This window comes from Ictidomys tridecemlineatus, chromosome 13 (genome assembly GCF_052094955.1).
Source record: "Ictidomys tridecemlineatus isolate mIctTri1 chromosome 13, mIctTri1.hap1, whole genome shotgun sequence".
NCBI lineage: Eukaryota > Metazoa > Chordata > Mammalia > Rodentia > Sciuridae > Ictidomys > Ictidomys tridecemlineatus.
The window spans coordinates 2,656,970-2,672,535 of NC_135489.1; positions in this window are offsets into that span (position 1 = coordinate 2,656,970).

Consider the following 15,566-nt stretch of genomic DNA (forward strand, 5'->3'; position numbering starts at 1 on the left):
CGGAGAGGCGGCAGAGCACCCCTGGGGACGGCCACCCACTAACAATGGAGGCCCACCTGGCCCTGGTGCAGCTGGGAGGGAGAGAGGGGCCCCACTGGAGCATGTCAGAGGGAGCTGCCGTCACGAGCTTAGGGACCATCCAGAGCGGGAACACAACGCCCCCACGTCCAGGTGGCAACCCCAAACCACTGTCCTGTCTAGATCAGGCAGCTCCCAAGCTGCATGGACAGAGGCTGCCAACAGAGGCCAGAGGCTGCAGCAGAGGCCAGAGACAGACAATGGAGGCCAGAGGCAGACAATGGAGGCCAGAGGCAGTGAAAGAAGGCCAGAGGCGGGCAGCGGAGTCCAGGGCCCGAGGCGGAGCTGCTGGAAGGTCTCCAGTGATTGGAATAAGTGTCCACCAAACCTGGATGCCCAGATGGATGTGCTCAAAATGAGGGGAAGGTAGAAAATCTGAGGAAACAAACAGCCTAGCAGAGAGACAGGAGGGCCAACGGACAGCAGGAGACCAGGAAGCAGGAGGAGGGTCGGAAGAACACGCTCCGTGGGTAGAGCCCAGGGGAAGAGAGCGGGGCCAGAGGGGGGACCAGCCAACCAGGGCCAGACACCAAGGAGGCAGTTAACTGGGAACAGGCGACGAGTCAGCCACCGACATGTCACCCAGAGGGCCTAGATGGCGGGTGGCACACCCTTGGTGACCAGGCAAACGCAGACCCCGTGGGACGTCTGCATATTTATCAAAGTGGCCAAAATTTTAAGAAGTTCCAGAATCAACTGCTGGTGAAGATGCGGAGAGACCACGGCTCGGACATTGTTGGTCAGAGTGTGAATGCTCAGCTCCGGGGCAGGTGTGATAGTTCAGCCACACACACTCTCCACACAGTCCAGCCGTCACACTCAGCTCCACAGGGACACTGTGGAGGGACACTGTGAGTAGAGGGTCACAGCAGCTTTATCCATAATGATTCTGAACCAGAAAGGACGTGTTGCCTGTCAGGAGGTGAGTGATTGACACTCGGGTGGAGCTGGGTGTAGGCCCCACTGAGCACCAAGACTCAGCTCACTGACCCCCAGGGGCCTCCTGAGCAGGGACATGACGGGAGCCACGCGGCCAGGCCCGCTACCCCTGCCTGACTTCCTGGTGTGGTTTCTTGGAGTGGCTCAGAAACACGGAACAGATCCGTGGCTGCCCTGGTGAGCTGGCACGGGTGAGGCTCTACAGGACAGAGGAAGGACCTGGTGGACGTGTTGTCCTGCTGCTGACCCTCCGCTACTGCCCAGGAAGCCTGGGTAAGGGGGACGGGACCCCAGAGTCATTGCTCACCACCACATCCAGCCTACGGCTACGGCAGGAGAAGACAGTGGAGAGCAGCCACCACCCAGGTGCTTAGTGTCCACCCCCTGCGCTGCTGCAGGACTGCCCACCACTCCCTGCCTCCATCTGTTGTCACGCAGCTCCCTGGGCCAGGGAGGGGCTGCGGTGGACGGAACTTCCCCTCCTGCTCAGGCGACCCCTGGCCGCTGGTGGACCTGAATTCCCGCTTCCCCGCAGGTCCTCTGTCAGCCTGTGTGGCCCACGAGGCCCGCGGCTCCGTGCTGGAGGAAGCCTCCGTGTCTCCACAGAAGCTGGCTGGGCCGTGAGTGCTGTCGTGGGGGCAGACGCTGGCTGCCATGGGCAGTTCCACAGTTTCCTGTCACTCAGCTTCACCTCTGGGCGGCCACAGGGCAGAGCAGGCAGAGGAGATTCCAACGTCCACAGATGGGTGGACCTGGTGTGGCCTCAGTGGTGTGAGAAGCCCCTGGGACAGACTCGGGAGCCGGCCTCACGGAGGCTGAGCTGCTGGAGGCCCTGAGTGGCCGGCTGAGTGGGGCTCAGGGCCCATCACAGACTTTGCTCCATTACTGGTCCAGTGGGCAGGTTCCAGGGCATGAAGGCCTCCTGGGGGATCCCAGGACGTCTGAAGCAGGAGAGCTCAGGGCCTTTCCTCTGGAGGTGGCCTCTCTGCCTGTCGAGGCTTTTGCTCCCTGGAACTCGGTGGCTGTTCCTCTGGCCAGTGGGGAGTCCTTCTCCTGCTGACGGCATTTGTTAGATTCCAGCCGAGGCCCCTGACCTGCGGCTATCAGGCCTCCTGTACACACATCCAGACTCATAGGCAGGACTTGAGTTTTGGAGGACTGTCATCCAGCATGTCCAACAAGAAGACGAAACCTGCATCCTTGGTTCACACCTTCCCCACGGGACTCCGCCTCCTGGGCCATGCTCTCATTTCCAAATGAGGTGTTTCTGTCTCCAGGAGCATTGGCCTTCCTTTTGCTCTTTCTCCTCCGTGGGGCTGGTCCATCATTCTCGAATTTAACATAGACTGAGATGTTTGTACCAAGAAATATTGCAGGGATTATAAACCACTCGCTCTGAGTGGTTTGTCCAGGGCTGATGCAGTTTCTTTTTTGTGTAAAAGTTTTTATTCTGTGAAATCATTTTTTTTTTTATTTTTTGGATTTTAGTGTCCAATTTAATCCTCTTCCCCCTAGTTTTTGCCCTCATATTTTGCTCCTTCTTGGGGAAACCTTATTGAAGCTGCTGTGCCATTTCTCTCACCCTCCTGCAGAATTCGTCATGTGAGCGATGCTAATGAGATTTGACTGAGCAAGAGTGCACAGGTGTATTATCCGGCTCAGGTTGGCAAGTCTCTCGCAGACACACACGGGCGCACACGCACACACGCACACACACACCGAGAGCTGTGCCTGATCAAAGGCTTCCATTTGGTTGAACTTGGCAATGATTTTGAAATGTTGACAACTGTCAAATTAAGATCACCCAAGCCATTTCACAGGCTCAAATTTGGATGCAGGTCTCAGAACAGAAGGAGATAGCTACTGGCTACAGCCCAAGTGACTTCACCATCTATCATTCAGTTAGCTGTGCTTCAGCCCGGAGCTGGGGGCGGTCAGCAGCCAGGGCTGGGGCCGGCTCCCCCTTGTCCTCCCTGGAAGGAAGAGCAGAGATCATCCCTTATTTTAAACGTGCAATTAGGAGCATGGTCAGGTGTGCTCAGCTTCTCTTCATTCCGCCCTCCCCTCTTCCCTCTCTTCTCCGCTCCCCCAGGGACAAGCATCCATCTTGCAGAGCCGCGGGTGGGGTGGGACTTGCTTCCGCTCCTGCGGAGCCGCGTTCTGCATTTGGACACGCTGATGTTGCCGTTGCTCTGTTTCAAGGTCATCCCCCTCATTTCAAGCTTTTTAAGAGCAAGGGTACCATTGCCTCACGTTTACACCCAGAGCAGCATCCTGAGTACGTCAGGCCTGCGTGAGTGGTGCCAAGGCACTGAGGAGGCACAGACCATGTGGGCGTCTGAGAAACGAACATCACTGTTTGGAGTTGTCATCACTGTTGGAACTGACAGCAGAAGAGAGAAGTTAAATGGTTTTCAGAAAACTTTGTAATGTTTGATTAATTTTCTATCAGCCAATCACTCTGCTAACATGGTCACTGAGATGGGCTGTCCAGTCTCCAAAACGTACCACAGTGGCATGGGGGTCCAGGGACTGGCAGCGTGGTGCGTGGGGCGCCTCTGGTGCACAATATCAGCATTTAGAGGGCTGCCCTGGAAAGAGCGTGATCGGCACTTCCCAGCCTCGTCCCAGGGCGTCATTGAGCTTACTGGTAGATTTACATCTAGGAGCAGAAAGAAATCAGACTGCGGCTGCCTTCTGGGTCTGTTGCAAATGTAACAAAGCAGCTAAGGTCAAAGCAAGAGCTGGGCTGAGGGCACCGTCAATGCGCTGCGAGGCCGGCCTCTGGGGTCCTGAAAGGCAGCCGGTGGCAGACGCCCTGCGTCAGGACAGGAGGCTGCGGGCAGACTGTGTGCATGAAGCAACAACGTACTGCAGAATGTCAGGATTTCTTCTGTAGATGTGGACTACAGCTCACTTAGGTGCTAAGACAGGGAGATGCCCACAGGATCCACTGAAAGCTTCCTGCCTCTAGATAGCCAATGCTGACCACCAACGCCCGGCTGGCCATTCGGGGGGGGGGGTGACACGGCTCTTCTGGCCCGTGCGGACACAGAGAGTAGCTCAGCTCACAGTGGGCTTCTGAGTTTGCGATTCTGGATGCAGGGTGCTGCCTGAGTGTTTTCCAACATGAAGAGGACCGACTTCTCCCAGACCTTCCCTCTTTGTTTCTCACTGTGTTTTGACACTTGAATAGGAAAGAATTCTCTTGAGGTACCAGCAGTTGATTTTTTTTAATCCTCCATTTTGGAGTCAGTACCTGAGACCAATCAGGAAGGTGTTGGGATAGAAATGCGGCTCAGTGTGGCCCAAATCTGGGAGAGGTTTCGGTTCCCAGAGGTGGAGTGGATGCCATATTAGACTCACCCTGAGCCTGTTGCCCAGGGATGTGCAGGTTTGCAAGGGGCAATGTCAGGAGTTTCATTTGCACAGACCAAGGTGTTTCCGTTCCCACACCCCCAGTTTTACAGTGCACAACCTGATCCTCCACACATGCGGAGGATCAGATCCTTAGAGATCTGTAGAGCTTCTCCTGTGATGTACCAGCTCCTGCTCCTCTCCATGCAGAACGGATTCACCAAAGAGTGGGGCAGCATCACCCTCAGGATGCAGACAGAGAGGGAGAGAGGACTTGATTTAGGGGACGGTGCTGGTCTGTAGTTTTTAATGTATCTCTAATTGTGTACTTTGGAGGAAAACACATTCTTTCTTTTCTAGCATACTCAGTTGAAAAAAATGATTCTGGTGATATCTTCATTTATGACCTTGAAAGATTATCTAAAAGGCACATTGAGTATAGCCTGGAAAATCCTAGAGGGCTCAACTTGGCACCACAGGACCGGCTTCACCTACCTCCCTGTGAGTAGGGAGCCCCGCGAGGGACAGCGGGCAAGCAGATTGGGTGAAGATGGCGGCCCGCACCCCCCCACAGCATTGTGTTGGCATTCAGTACCCCGTGGTGCTACGCTGGAGGGAGGGGCTCTTAAGGAAGCCCGCCGTTCACGTCGATTAAGTGATTTTACACTGCACTGTGCATCGATGGTTTGGAAAGTATCCAGACCCAGAAAAAAAAGACCCTTCAAACTAATTTGGATAAAATGTAAGTTCAGGGGAAAAACGACGAGAGGGAGACGTGGAAGACCTAGAGTCCCTTTCATGTGCCAATTCCCTGTGGCCCCGCATCAGTCTGTGCCTGAGAAAGATCAGGCTTCCACGTGGCTCAGAGGACGCATTCTAAATCACTGGGCTGGCTCCCTGAATGTTTCCGGTAGTTTCTCATTATGGGCTCAAGGTTCACAAATATTGCCGACAGCTACACTGGAAAAGGATTTTTTTTGTAGGAATTTAACCAAAGGGTACAACTGTGATTTAACAGGAAACCAATCATTCCCCCAATCCAAGGGCTTTAGGTGTGTGAAGGAGCTGTGCCTGTGAGGCTCAGCCAAGGAGAGAGAGAGAAAGTTCTAGTGGGTGCATTAGCAGATCCTGGAAGCAGTTATCAAAGTCCCAGATGTCTCTTTGCTGATGTATGAGTAATGACAGGGCTTGGTGCAGCGAGAGGAAGCTTGTGCAAGCTCTGCGAAGGCGCGAGGTACGGCTGGCACCAGCTCCAGCCACAAGGTGTCACTAACGCTGCTTGGTGCCTGATATGCATCGACCTCATCGCTGCTCAGCCCAGGAGTCTGGCTGCCTCTCATTTTTCCTTATGAGTTTCTGCAGCATCTTTATTGAAGGTGATGATGCAGGGTGAATAGTGGCCCTTTTCTGGTCTAAGCTCCTCAAGGCTACCGAGAAGGCTCCAATACAAGGAGCAGGGAGCACGTGAACTGGGTGATGGCGGCCAGAGAGAAGCCTGCACCGGACACCAGGGGAGCTGGGTGGTGGGTGATGGACGGACGAGCTTGGAGGGAGCAAAGTTCGTTTCTGAAAGTGTGGCCTCATCCGGGGACAGTGCAGAAGCCCAGGGGAAGGGAATAGCAACTTCGGCAGGGGGCGGAGTTGGACCCAGGAGTGGGAAGAGTCGTCCGACAGTGTGTGAGTAGGCTGGGATGGAGGTCCACTTACACAGTGGACATGTGGGAGACTGTGACCAAGACCAGCACACACGACAAAAGAATGGGCGGGGAGGAGAGGCAGGCTTCAGGGATAACAGAGGGCTTCAGGAAGGACCATGTAGCCACCTGTGTCCAGCATGTGGGAGCCAGTTCTGCCGGCTGGCCTAGGAACAACAGGAATTCAAGTCTCTCCTGTATTTAGGGTTGCCATACCTGGGCCTCATGATGCTAGGAGGCAACCGAGTTCCAGCTGTAGGTGAGTGTGCGGGCATCCATTGCAACATGTGGTGCCCTTGGAAAATGGGTTGAGATGAAACATTATTGGAAGTACTAAGGGCAGATACTGAATTTTGATCACTTTTAAAATTATTTAAATACATAATGTAAATACATGTGTATATATATATATCTGCATATATATTTGATGAAGAACCGGGAAAAGTGGAATTTGAGGGCTCTAACCATCAGGAAACGACCGGCGTGTAAGGAGACTGGAAGACGGTCACCCAGCATTTGGTCACCACACATTGTGTGCTTGTGCTTAACTATCGTGCTGTACCCTTAAGTGCATACGGGTATCATGTGTCCATTAAACAAACAATAACAGAAGTATAAAGAGAATGTGGAATTTGGAAACAGACAAGTCCTGGCCTTGACCGCTGGCTGGGAGGCCCTGGGCAATCTGTCGTCTCCTCTGTAGCACATCCACGGAAAACACCAGCCACCTTCACTCAGCAAAGTGGCACAGTCTGGCTTTTTATCGTATCCAAGGTCAATTCTAACTAAAATGAAAAACACTTGTTGCCCCGTGTGGGGGACATCTTTGAGGGACGTGGGGGGACACACTGAAGTCCCCATGGTGTCGAGAAGGTAATGGAGACTCAGGCAGATTTACCCACTTTCTCCCTTCTCCTGGGGGTAGGTGCTGCCCCCTGAGTCAGGGCCTGGGTTTCCTGGATCAGGCCTACCTGGTGCTTCTGGACTTGTCCGTGTCGACAACGATGCCTTCTGAAAGCCCAGAGGCATGGGTCCCTGTGGGATCTGGAATTTCTGCTCATCCGACTCCCTCCCAACGTGAAGCCCTCTGCGGGGCATGTCCCCTTCAGGATGCCTCCTTCTCCCAATTCCACATTCAGGGTGGCACTTCCCCTCTGCATCCGTGGACTCTCGGTTGAATTGTGTGGACCACATTTCTGTGAGAGGGTTTAGCATGCAGAATGCTAGTCGGACACTAATGGTTCGTGGCCCCTCTGTCTGGAAGCCCTCTTGTTCTGCTCTGTGGAACAGAACTTTGATACTTACTGGACTTCTGTGCCCTGGACTTGCAGGGCTCCCAGTGGTTAACCTGCTGTGATAGGGGTTTCGTGAGAGCTGCCTGGTGAGGAACCCAGGCCCAATTCTGGCCTTTCCCTGGGTGCTGGGCCATATCCAGGAAGCTGGGAAGTTTCAGGAGACCCCTGGGCGCTATGAAGGAGGGTGACAAGCAAGGGCCCTGTGGAAACCCTTCATGAGGGAGCCGTGTTCACGGGACCCAAGCTTGCCTAACAACCTTGGAAGGATTCAGACTTTGGTGAATTCTGGACGCTCCCAAACCACCCTGGGCCAAGACGACTTTTGCAGTTGAAGTCACTTGCACCGTCTCATGAGCCCTCTGTGCTTGAGCTGCAGCACTACCCAAGCTGGCCTAAACCCTTTCTGGGCATCCCTTTCTCTAGTGCCCTAATTCAGGGTCCTTTCTTAAATTTTCTTTTTGAACATCCATAGCACAACAAAGATATCTTCTCTAAGGACATGTTTCATTTGTTTTTTTATAGATAAAACCCCCACCACCACCAAACCCAAAGTGAACAAACAGAACAGTAGGGACGCCGGCCCTGCACTTCCCAGGAGGCGCTCCCTCGCTCCTGCCCCCTTTCTCCCCCCCCCTTTCCTGCCTGTTTCATCAGACCCAGATGAGACCGCATTGACCTGGACATTTCACAGCCTCCTTCCTCTCTGAGCCTCAGGAAGGATCAGTTCCTGGCTGAGGCTGGGCTTGGGTGTGGTGGGCGGGCTGCACAGGCGGGGGAGGCCACCAGGAGGTCCTCCTGCTCATCAGGGTGAGCCCCACTGCACGGACCAGTGCTGAGGGCCAAGTGGGCACTGTCCACCAGCGGCCCCGCCCAGCCTGTTCGGCGGGATTTCATGGGATGTTGTGCCACATGCAGCCCCAGGGAGCACAGAAAATATATTTTTCCCCTTGAAAACATCTTTTCTCCTCTCTGCCGCCCCAATCCAGGGTCCTCCTCCTCTCAGTGCCCAGCGGCAGTGCTTCCGAGGAGGAACAAAGTCTCATGGACAAATGTTCTTCAGGCAATGTTCCCGACACTCTGTTTGGTAAATAGTTTTTTCTTTTGGCTAAGAGAAGGCATAACGTGCCCCAGGACAGATGCACTGCCACCTTCCTCTCTGGCTGAGTAGGTGTCAGAGTCCAGCCGCAGCACTGGCCTGCCTGGTCACCACAGGCCTGCCTTTGCTCCTGCGGGAACTGGAGAGGATCGGGATGAAAGCCGAGAGGGCAGCCTCCACGGGCTCCGCCCCTCTGCCATCTGATGCCACTCTCGTGATTTCTCTTTAAGTAGTCTCTGTGAAGAGCTCTTTTCTGCCCAGTGACCCTCTTAACAAACCAGCAAACAAGTCCCCAATCTCCAAATTCTGTCTGCAAAAGAAACCAAACAACAAGCAAAAGCACAACATGGAAGGGGATTTAATCCTTAAAGGTTTCTGTAACTGCTTTTCCAAACGCGTGGAGTAACCCGCCCATGCACAGCCCAGAGTCCCGACCACCCGGAGCGCAGACCCTTCAGATGAGGAACAGCAAACAGCTCGGTCACTGGATGAGTCGGTTCCCAGGCACGGTGGCTGCTGGTGTCCTGGATGCAGGGACAGCTGCATGCCCACGAGGGCCTCCTCTGCACCCTGCACTGCCGCGGCTCCGAGGTCCTACTGACAGCAGGTTTTCAAGAGGGCTTTTTTGCCCCCCATTCTTGGCACAAGAATGGATTTGGGTGAAATGGCTATCTCTTATACACGTAGTGTGTGAGGGCTGATGGTGGTTTTCACTTGGATTCTTTTGGAGTACGTTGGCGGAATCTGTGCGGAGAAGTTTCTGGAAGATGAGCCTGGTTTGACCCAATCCAGTGTTTACTGTGAACCCCTGTTGGTTCTGGGCCTGCATGGTGCAGCCTTTGGACTTTGCTTTCTAAGCCCTGGGACAGGACACCGGTCTGCTCAGTGCTGGGACTCGGGGCAGAGGGTGGGGCTCCCTGCCCTCCTGGGAGGAGCCCTGGGCTCCTGCCTGGCTGGCTGGACAGGCAGAGTGGCTGGGGTCGGGGAGGCCCACCTCCTGGGCCTGGGCTGGGGCGAAGGAGGTCCGAGGACCACAGTTGGTGCGCTCACCAGCTCTGCCCGGACGTCCTCTGCTCGGTGTTCTTGCTCCCCTGCCACCTGACGTTGCCACATGGGGTGCAGCAGCTCGGGTGACTGGTGTGCGATCCCGGCCTGGCTCTGCCTTCCTGGCTGCCCCATTATCAGGAGGAGTGGTCATTGGGTTGCTTGACCCTCCTTAGCCTGATCTGGTTGCTCAACCAGAAAGGCGTTGTGCTGGGACTGGTGGAGCTGCAGCCAACAGCCCGTGCCGAGAGGCCCTGGCACAGGGTGGTCCTCGCAGGCTCTGGAGGAATGTCAAGTGCATCTCCAGAGACCAGGGCGTGCACACCCTTGCTGCATGTCAAGAGGGGCATTCAGACCCAGTAGCTACACCGTGAAATAGGAGACACAGCTGCTGCCAGGCAGAAACTCAAATGCTTCAAAGTTGTTATTGCTACCGCCATGTTTTGAGTCTTGATTTGTGCAAGATCCGATCCAGTCACGTCTGTGTCAAAGGCCTGGTTCCTCTATTTTGCATGGAATTTCTCATTTAAAAAAAAAAAAAAGAAAAAAGAAAAAAAACTCCAAGGAGCAAAGTTGCTGAGTGAGCACAGGACGGATGGGCCTTTCTGCACTGGGCTCCCTGCAGACCAGCTCGCGGCCTAAGAAAAATGAGTGGATGGGCTCAGCTCTGTCCCTAATGAGCAGCAGTAGATCACGTCACAAAAACGAGACACGCATAATCTGGCACCATGGACACTGGCCTCCCTCCACAGGCTCAGGGCTTTTATGTCTGAGCTGAAGTGAGGCTTGGCACTGCCTTTGACCTTAAAGGGTGGCGGGTCGGTGCAGGGGGTGGGGGCTGGGCTGGGTCTGTGGCGGGCCGCCTGCCCGCCTGGGTGGAGCCTTGGGCCCCTGCCTGGCTGGCTGGACAGGCAGACCCTCTGGGGTGTTCCGTCCCGAGTGCCCCGAAGGGCGCTCTCCCAGGGGAGCTGGCAGGGGGCATCGGACACTGGCAAACAACCATAAATCAGGGCTGTCCCTGTCAGTCGGGCACGGATGGCAAGGAAGTAATTAGCGCCGTGAAGCTGACTGGGGTAGGGGTACACTCGTTTCTGCCCTGTTGTGCCGAGGCACAGCTGTTAGATCCGGGGAACCATGAAAGGAGAGAAGGCAGAGGAGAGAGCTTCAGGTTCAAGATCACAATAGGACTGTCTTCTCTTTCCCTCTCACAAAAGCCCGATTCTCCCACCCTCTCTAGACAATGACGCCCAGCAGGCGGGTCGGCCAGGATGAGCACCACCGCATTTAAAGTTCCTCTGCAGAGGGGGGAAGACAGATGGAGAAGAAGGATCCTCTGGTAACGTGTGTGTGGGGGCGGCGTGTTAAAGTAGGTCAGAGGCTCAGGTGAAGGGGTCGCACAGGAAGGAGCCGCTTGTGACGCTGCGTGGCCTGCGGGCTGGGCGCTGTGTGCTGGGCGCTGGTGCCCACGCGCGGGGCAGGCAGACCTGTGCCTTGGGAATCCTCGTGTGAGGAGGGGGACAAGTGGGTGATTAAACAGCTTGGAACCTTCTGGGAGAAGAGTCAGGGCCTCCCCGTGGGCCTGGCCGAGGTGGGCAGCGGTCCAGCCGTGCTCCTGTCCCCTTCCCTCGGCTCTTTCATGGTCCGTCTGTGGACTCTCCCCTGGACGCGTGGAGTGCTGTGGCTAGGATGGAGCTGCAGGGCAGGGGCAGTGGGGGACCCCGGCACCGCTGGCGGCAGGGCGCAGGGAAGCCAGAGCCCGGCACTCAGCTTGCTGCCAGCCTCCCAGGTTCTGCCTGTCCTCCAGGTACCAACCCTGGGCCACAGGTGCTTCCCGGCTGCGTTGGGGGAGCTCCCCAGACAGGGCCCCAGCTTCCTGCTGGCCCCCAGAGCCCACCCACCCTGACACCCTCACCGGGCGGTGGAACATTTCTGTGTCCTCTGGGTCCCTGAGAATTCAGTCAACCTCCGAGTGGACCAAATCCTTTGTCTTGGTCAGGACAAGTTGTTGAAGAGTCTTTCCCCCTTTACTCCCAGAAGGCAATAAATAAGCCTAAAATATGGGTGCTGTGACTCAGTCCTTTATTTTTCATACTGACTGTAATGAACTCCAGGCCATTAAGGCTGTACAGATAATTAGGGGCCATGCATTGAGTCCCTTATTGCTCCCTGTCTGCAAGCAGTACGACAGGCTGCGTCCCCTCTCCCACTCTCCAGATAAGGGGACGCCAGCAGGAAGCTCGCCCCAGCCACTGGGGACCCCACCACTGCTGTGCTGCCTGGGCTCAGCTTTGCCAGGTGGCCTCTGTGCCTGGCGGGGTGCAGTGGGGGTGCCCCATTTCCTGCTGCTGTTGATCCCTGAGCAGCAGCTCCTTCCTCTCTCCCTGCCATGCCCCAGCCTGCCGTGACTGGCCGCTCAGTATGCCGGAGGCAGAACCGCTGTGCTGTGCACGGATGTCTCTGACGTCTCTGAGCTAAGTGGGATCCCATCCTCTCAGAGCCCCTGCCTCCTCTGGATCCAGGGATCAGAGGCCAAATGCTACCGTGCCTTTGGAGAGCCAGCCGTTGGATGGCCCATGGATGGGCGGGAGCCTCCCACGCGGCCCTAAGGGAGGCAGTGGGAGGCCCTTCTTTGTTATTGTCCCGTCCGACTCTGCTCTCTGCAAAGGCTCACCCCTTGCAGGCCTGGAACAGCTTCCAACCACCTCCGAAGCGCTGTCAAGAGGAAACCAAGATTCCATGCCAAGGGCTCCGTGTGTCCCCTCCTCCTTACCCCACCCTAGCCCTCCGCTGGTCAAAGCAGCCTCCGCACATGAACCCCAGCACAGGCCCGAAGGGAAGCCGGGCCAGCTGCCGGGTGTGCACACACAGGGCTTCCAGCAGGCTCCAGACGCCGCTCTGTCCCTGACCAGTTTCCCTCTTCCCTGCCTGCTGTGGCTGGACAGGGCCCGTGTGGGTGCTTCCTGGCAGGAGTGCAGGCAATATGCCAGGGAGCTCCGGGCGGCTCACCAGCCCCATGAGGACCCACGAGGGCACGAGGCTCCTCCACGGGAACCTTCTTTACTGGCCGTTTTCCTTTCCTGGGGAAAACTGGGGTGCTGCACAATCCTGTTCTCTGCCCAAATTCCCAACCTGCCCTTTGTGCTGAAGCACGGTCTCTGATGAAAATGGAACAAAAAGTCGAATCCGATTTGGAGCTGTCAGAAGGGAAGCCGCCTATTTGATTTCTGGATTCGTTCTTATGCGTGGCATTAAAATGAAGGGCATGTTTGGGATGGATGTCTTTGGTCAGACATGACGATGGAGATCAGCAACGGGGGTGCCGAGCACGGATGGCATAAACTTTTTATTATATGCACTGTTGCCCCTGTAATTAGCACAGTGTTAGCAACGTGATGGATTGAGGGCGCAAGCACATCCATCACGTGCAGAAGGTGGGCGTGTGCTGCACAGCAGCCCGGGCAGGACGCCTCCAGAGATGGGCACTGCTGCCAGGACCCCTTCTTCTCCCTGGGCTGGGACTCCTACTGGGTGGCCGGGGGTCCACCTGAAACCCTCACTGTGCCAGACACACAGTGCTGGGGGTGACGAGTGCCCATGTCCCTGTATGTGGGCTATTCCAGGCTTCAGGTGAGAAACAAGGAAATGAAGGGGACCTAAAAGACCACCAAGTGCCATTTCATTTCCACTACTGAGTGTCCAGGGGTCTTCTGTTTTGATGTGATGGAGGAGCCGGGGTCAGTTTTCTGGAAGGGAAGTAGGTGGGGAGGATCCCCCTCAGGGTGGGAGGTGTGTGTCTAGTGTCCAGCGAGAGCAGCAGTCTCTGCCGCGGCAGCGGCTCCTCGGGCAGCGGCATCGGGACTGCACAGTGCTGGCTCCTTGGTGACCTCCGCCTGCTGGCCTGCCAGACTTTCAAAAGAGGGCATTTCTGCTTCCAGAGCATGTGTGTCCAGGATGCCCTTGGCAAGCAGCAGGATCGTCAGCATGTGAGGTCTGCATGGCAGGGTGTGTGAGTGTGAGGGTGCGTGCGTGCAAATATATATCTTACCAAAATACAGAAAATGCTTCGTTTGGAAATGGAGCTTCCTATTCAAACCAGGGCAGGAGGCACAGGGCCCCAGAGGTGGGCTGAACCCCGCGTGCGTCCCCCTGAACATGGATGGCACTGCAGCAAGGCAGGCAGCCCTCGCTCGCCAGCGGGAGGCTGGAGGGTTCCCAGCAGATCCGCCTCGGCCGTTCCTGCCAGCAGCCGCCACCTAGTAACCTCTCCTGGCAGAGCTGCAGGCCGTGGATGGCCCCAGGGGTGCCAGTGAGGGTGGGGCTCCAGGAGACGCAGGGTCACCCACTTTCAGTTGCTCTGCAGTGGCTGCCTTTGTGACAAGGCTCTTCTCCTGGGAGCCATGGGAGACCCCAGGGTAGAACAGGAGCTCCCTGGGATGAGTCCCAGTGACCTCCCCAGAGGACGGCAGGACGCTCTGAGGCTCATTTGCCAGGGTCCTGTGCCGAGGCGTCTTCTCTCTGCCCCGCAGCACCAGGAGGTGGTGCTTTGCAGGGTGAGCAGGTACCTGCAAATGGAAATAAATGATGTTTTCCCCAAAGACTCGCACTTGGGATTCCTCATGAATTTGCAGTTCTTAACTCTCCAATTTTCTGACTTGCTATAGAAGTAAAAAATCAACTCATGGCGTTTGCTCCCAGTCTGCTTCCGTGTGTCACACTGCCTGAACTTCCGGACTTTAAGCTATCAGTTAAAACAATTATGGATCAAAAGAACAGTATAAAATACGTCTTTGCTACATTTTAGGGGAAAAAGGGAAGTTTTGTGTAGCACTGAATTCACCCTTCCTATTTTTTTATTCTGTAACTTGAAGGACTCTCAGTCTCTTTAAGCAGATAGATTCTGCTCTATAAGCATTTCCTCCCAGCGTCAAAAACTTAGCCACCATTTTCTCTAGCCTGAAAGTCAGGCCATGTGCCCAGGGACATCAAGCGTCAGTCTCCTCTGGTGACACCAGCCTGCATTTTCCATGCATAACTGGATTGCCAGATCGTGCACTGGCTCTGAAGGTGGGGAATCCAGATTTGCAGAATTGGGGCAATATTCAGGAAGATGAAACCCGAATAGCCTGACCACCACCTCTCGCACCCTGGTCTGGGCTGCAAGGCTGCTTCCCTGAGCCTCTTGCCACCCAGCAGAGCAGAGGGTCACGTTACAGCTGGAGGTTCCCAGGGTCTTATTTTATTTTGCTGAAGGTACAAATAACTCAGCTTTTCTTTTCTTTTCCTTTTTTTCTGAAAAATATCCTAATGTCCTTTTTTCTTTTTAATGTAAGGAGAAGGCAGGGAGGGGAAGAACACAAAGTAAGTGTGTAGCTAGTTAAATAAAAATCTTATCTGGTTTCCAAAAACCACGCTGGGCGGGCAGCCTCCTGGCAGCTGGTGGGTCCCTGATCTCTGAGACGCCTCTTCACGGCAGCACACGCCATCCTCAGCTGTCTCTGCACCCTTGTTTTTCACCTTGAAATCAAATGACCATTTCCTTATTCTTGTTTCAAAATTTTATCCTTTTTATAAATGCAGAGAAGTGGAATTCTCGAGGCGGAGCAAGAAGCTGCAGTGGAAAGACCCCATTTTACACTGTGGCTTATTGGACAAGAACAGGGTAATTTGCCTACAGCTCCAATTTCCCCGGCATTTGTAGCACATGCATTTGGGGGATGTACATGGCAGCTAGATTGACAAGACAGACCCTGATGGCTCCAAAGCGTCAATAAAACACATCCCATGAAGGATTTGCACAACAGACAGTAATGGCTTCTTTGGAACTGTTATGGTCTATTGGGTCAATAATAATCCACTTTTTAAAGAGTGCCAAAATATGAATTTATACAGCAGACTGTAATGGCTCCTGATCTATCAGGTAAATTGCATGAATTCTTAGAATTTATATGTGTGCCACAGAACATGGACACCACCAGGAGGTACTGCTGGGCAAAGCAAGCTTTGTGTCCCCACCAACCACAGACTCCTTCCCAGCTGCTGAGAAAAATGAGATACTGCAGCTGG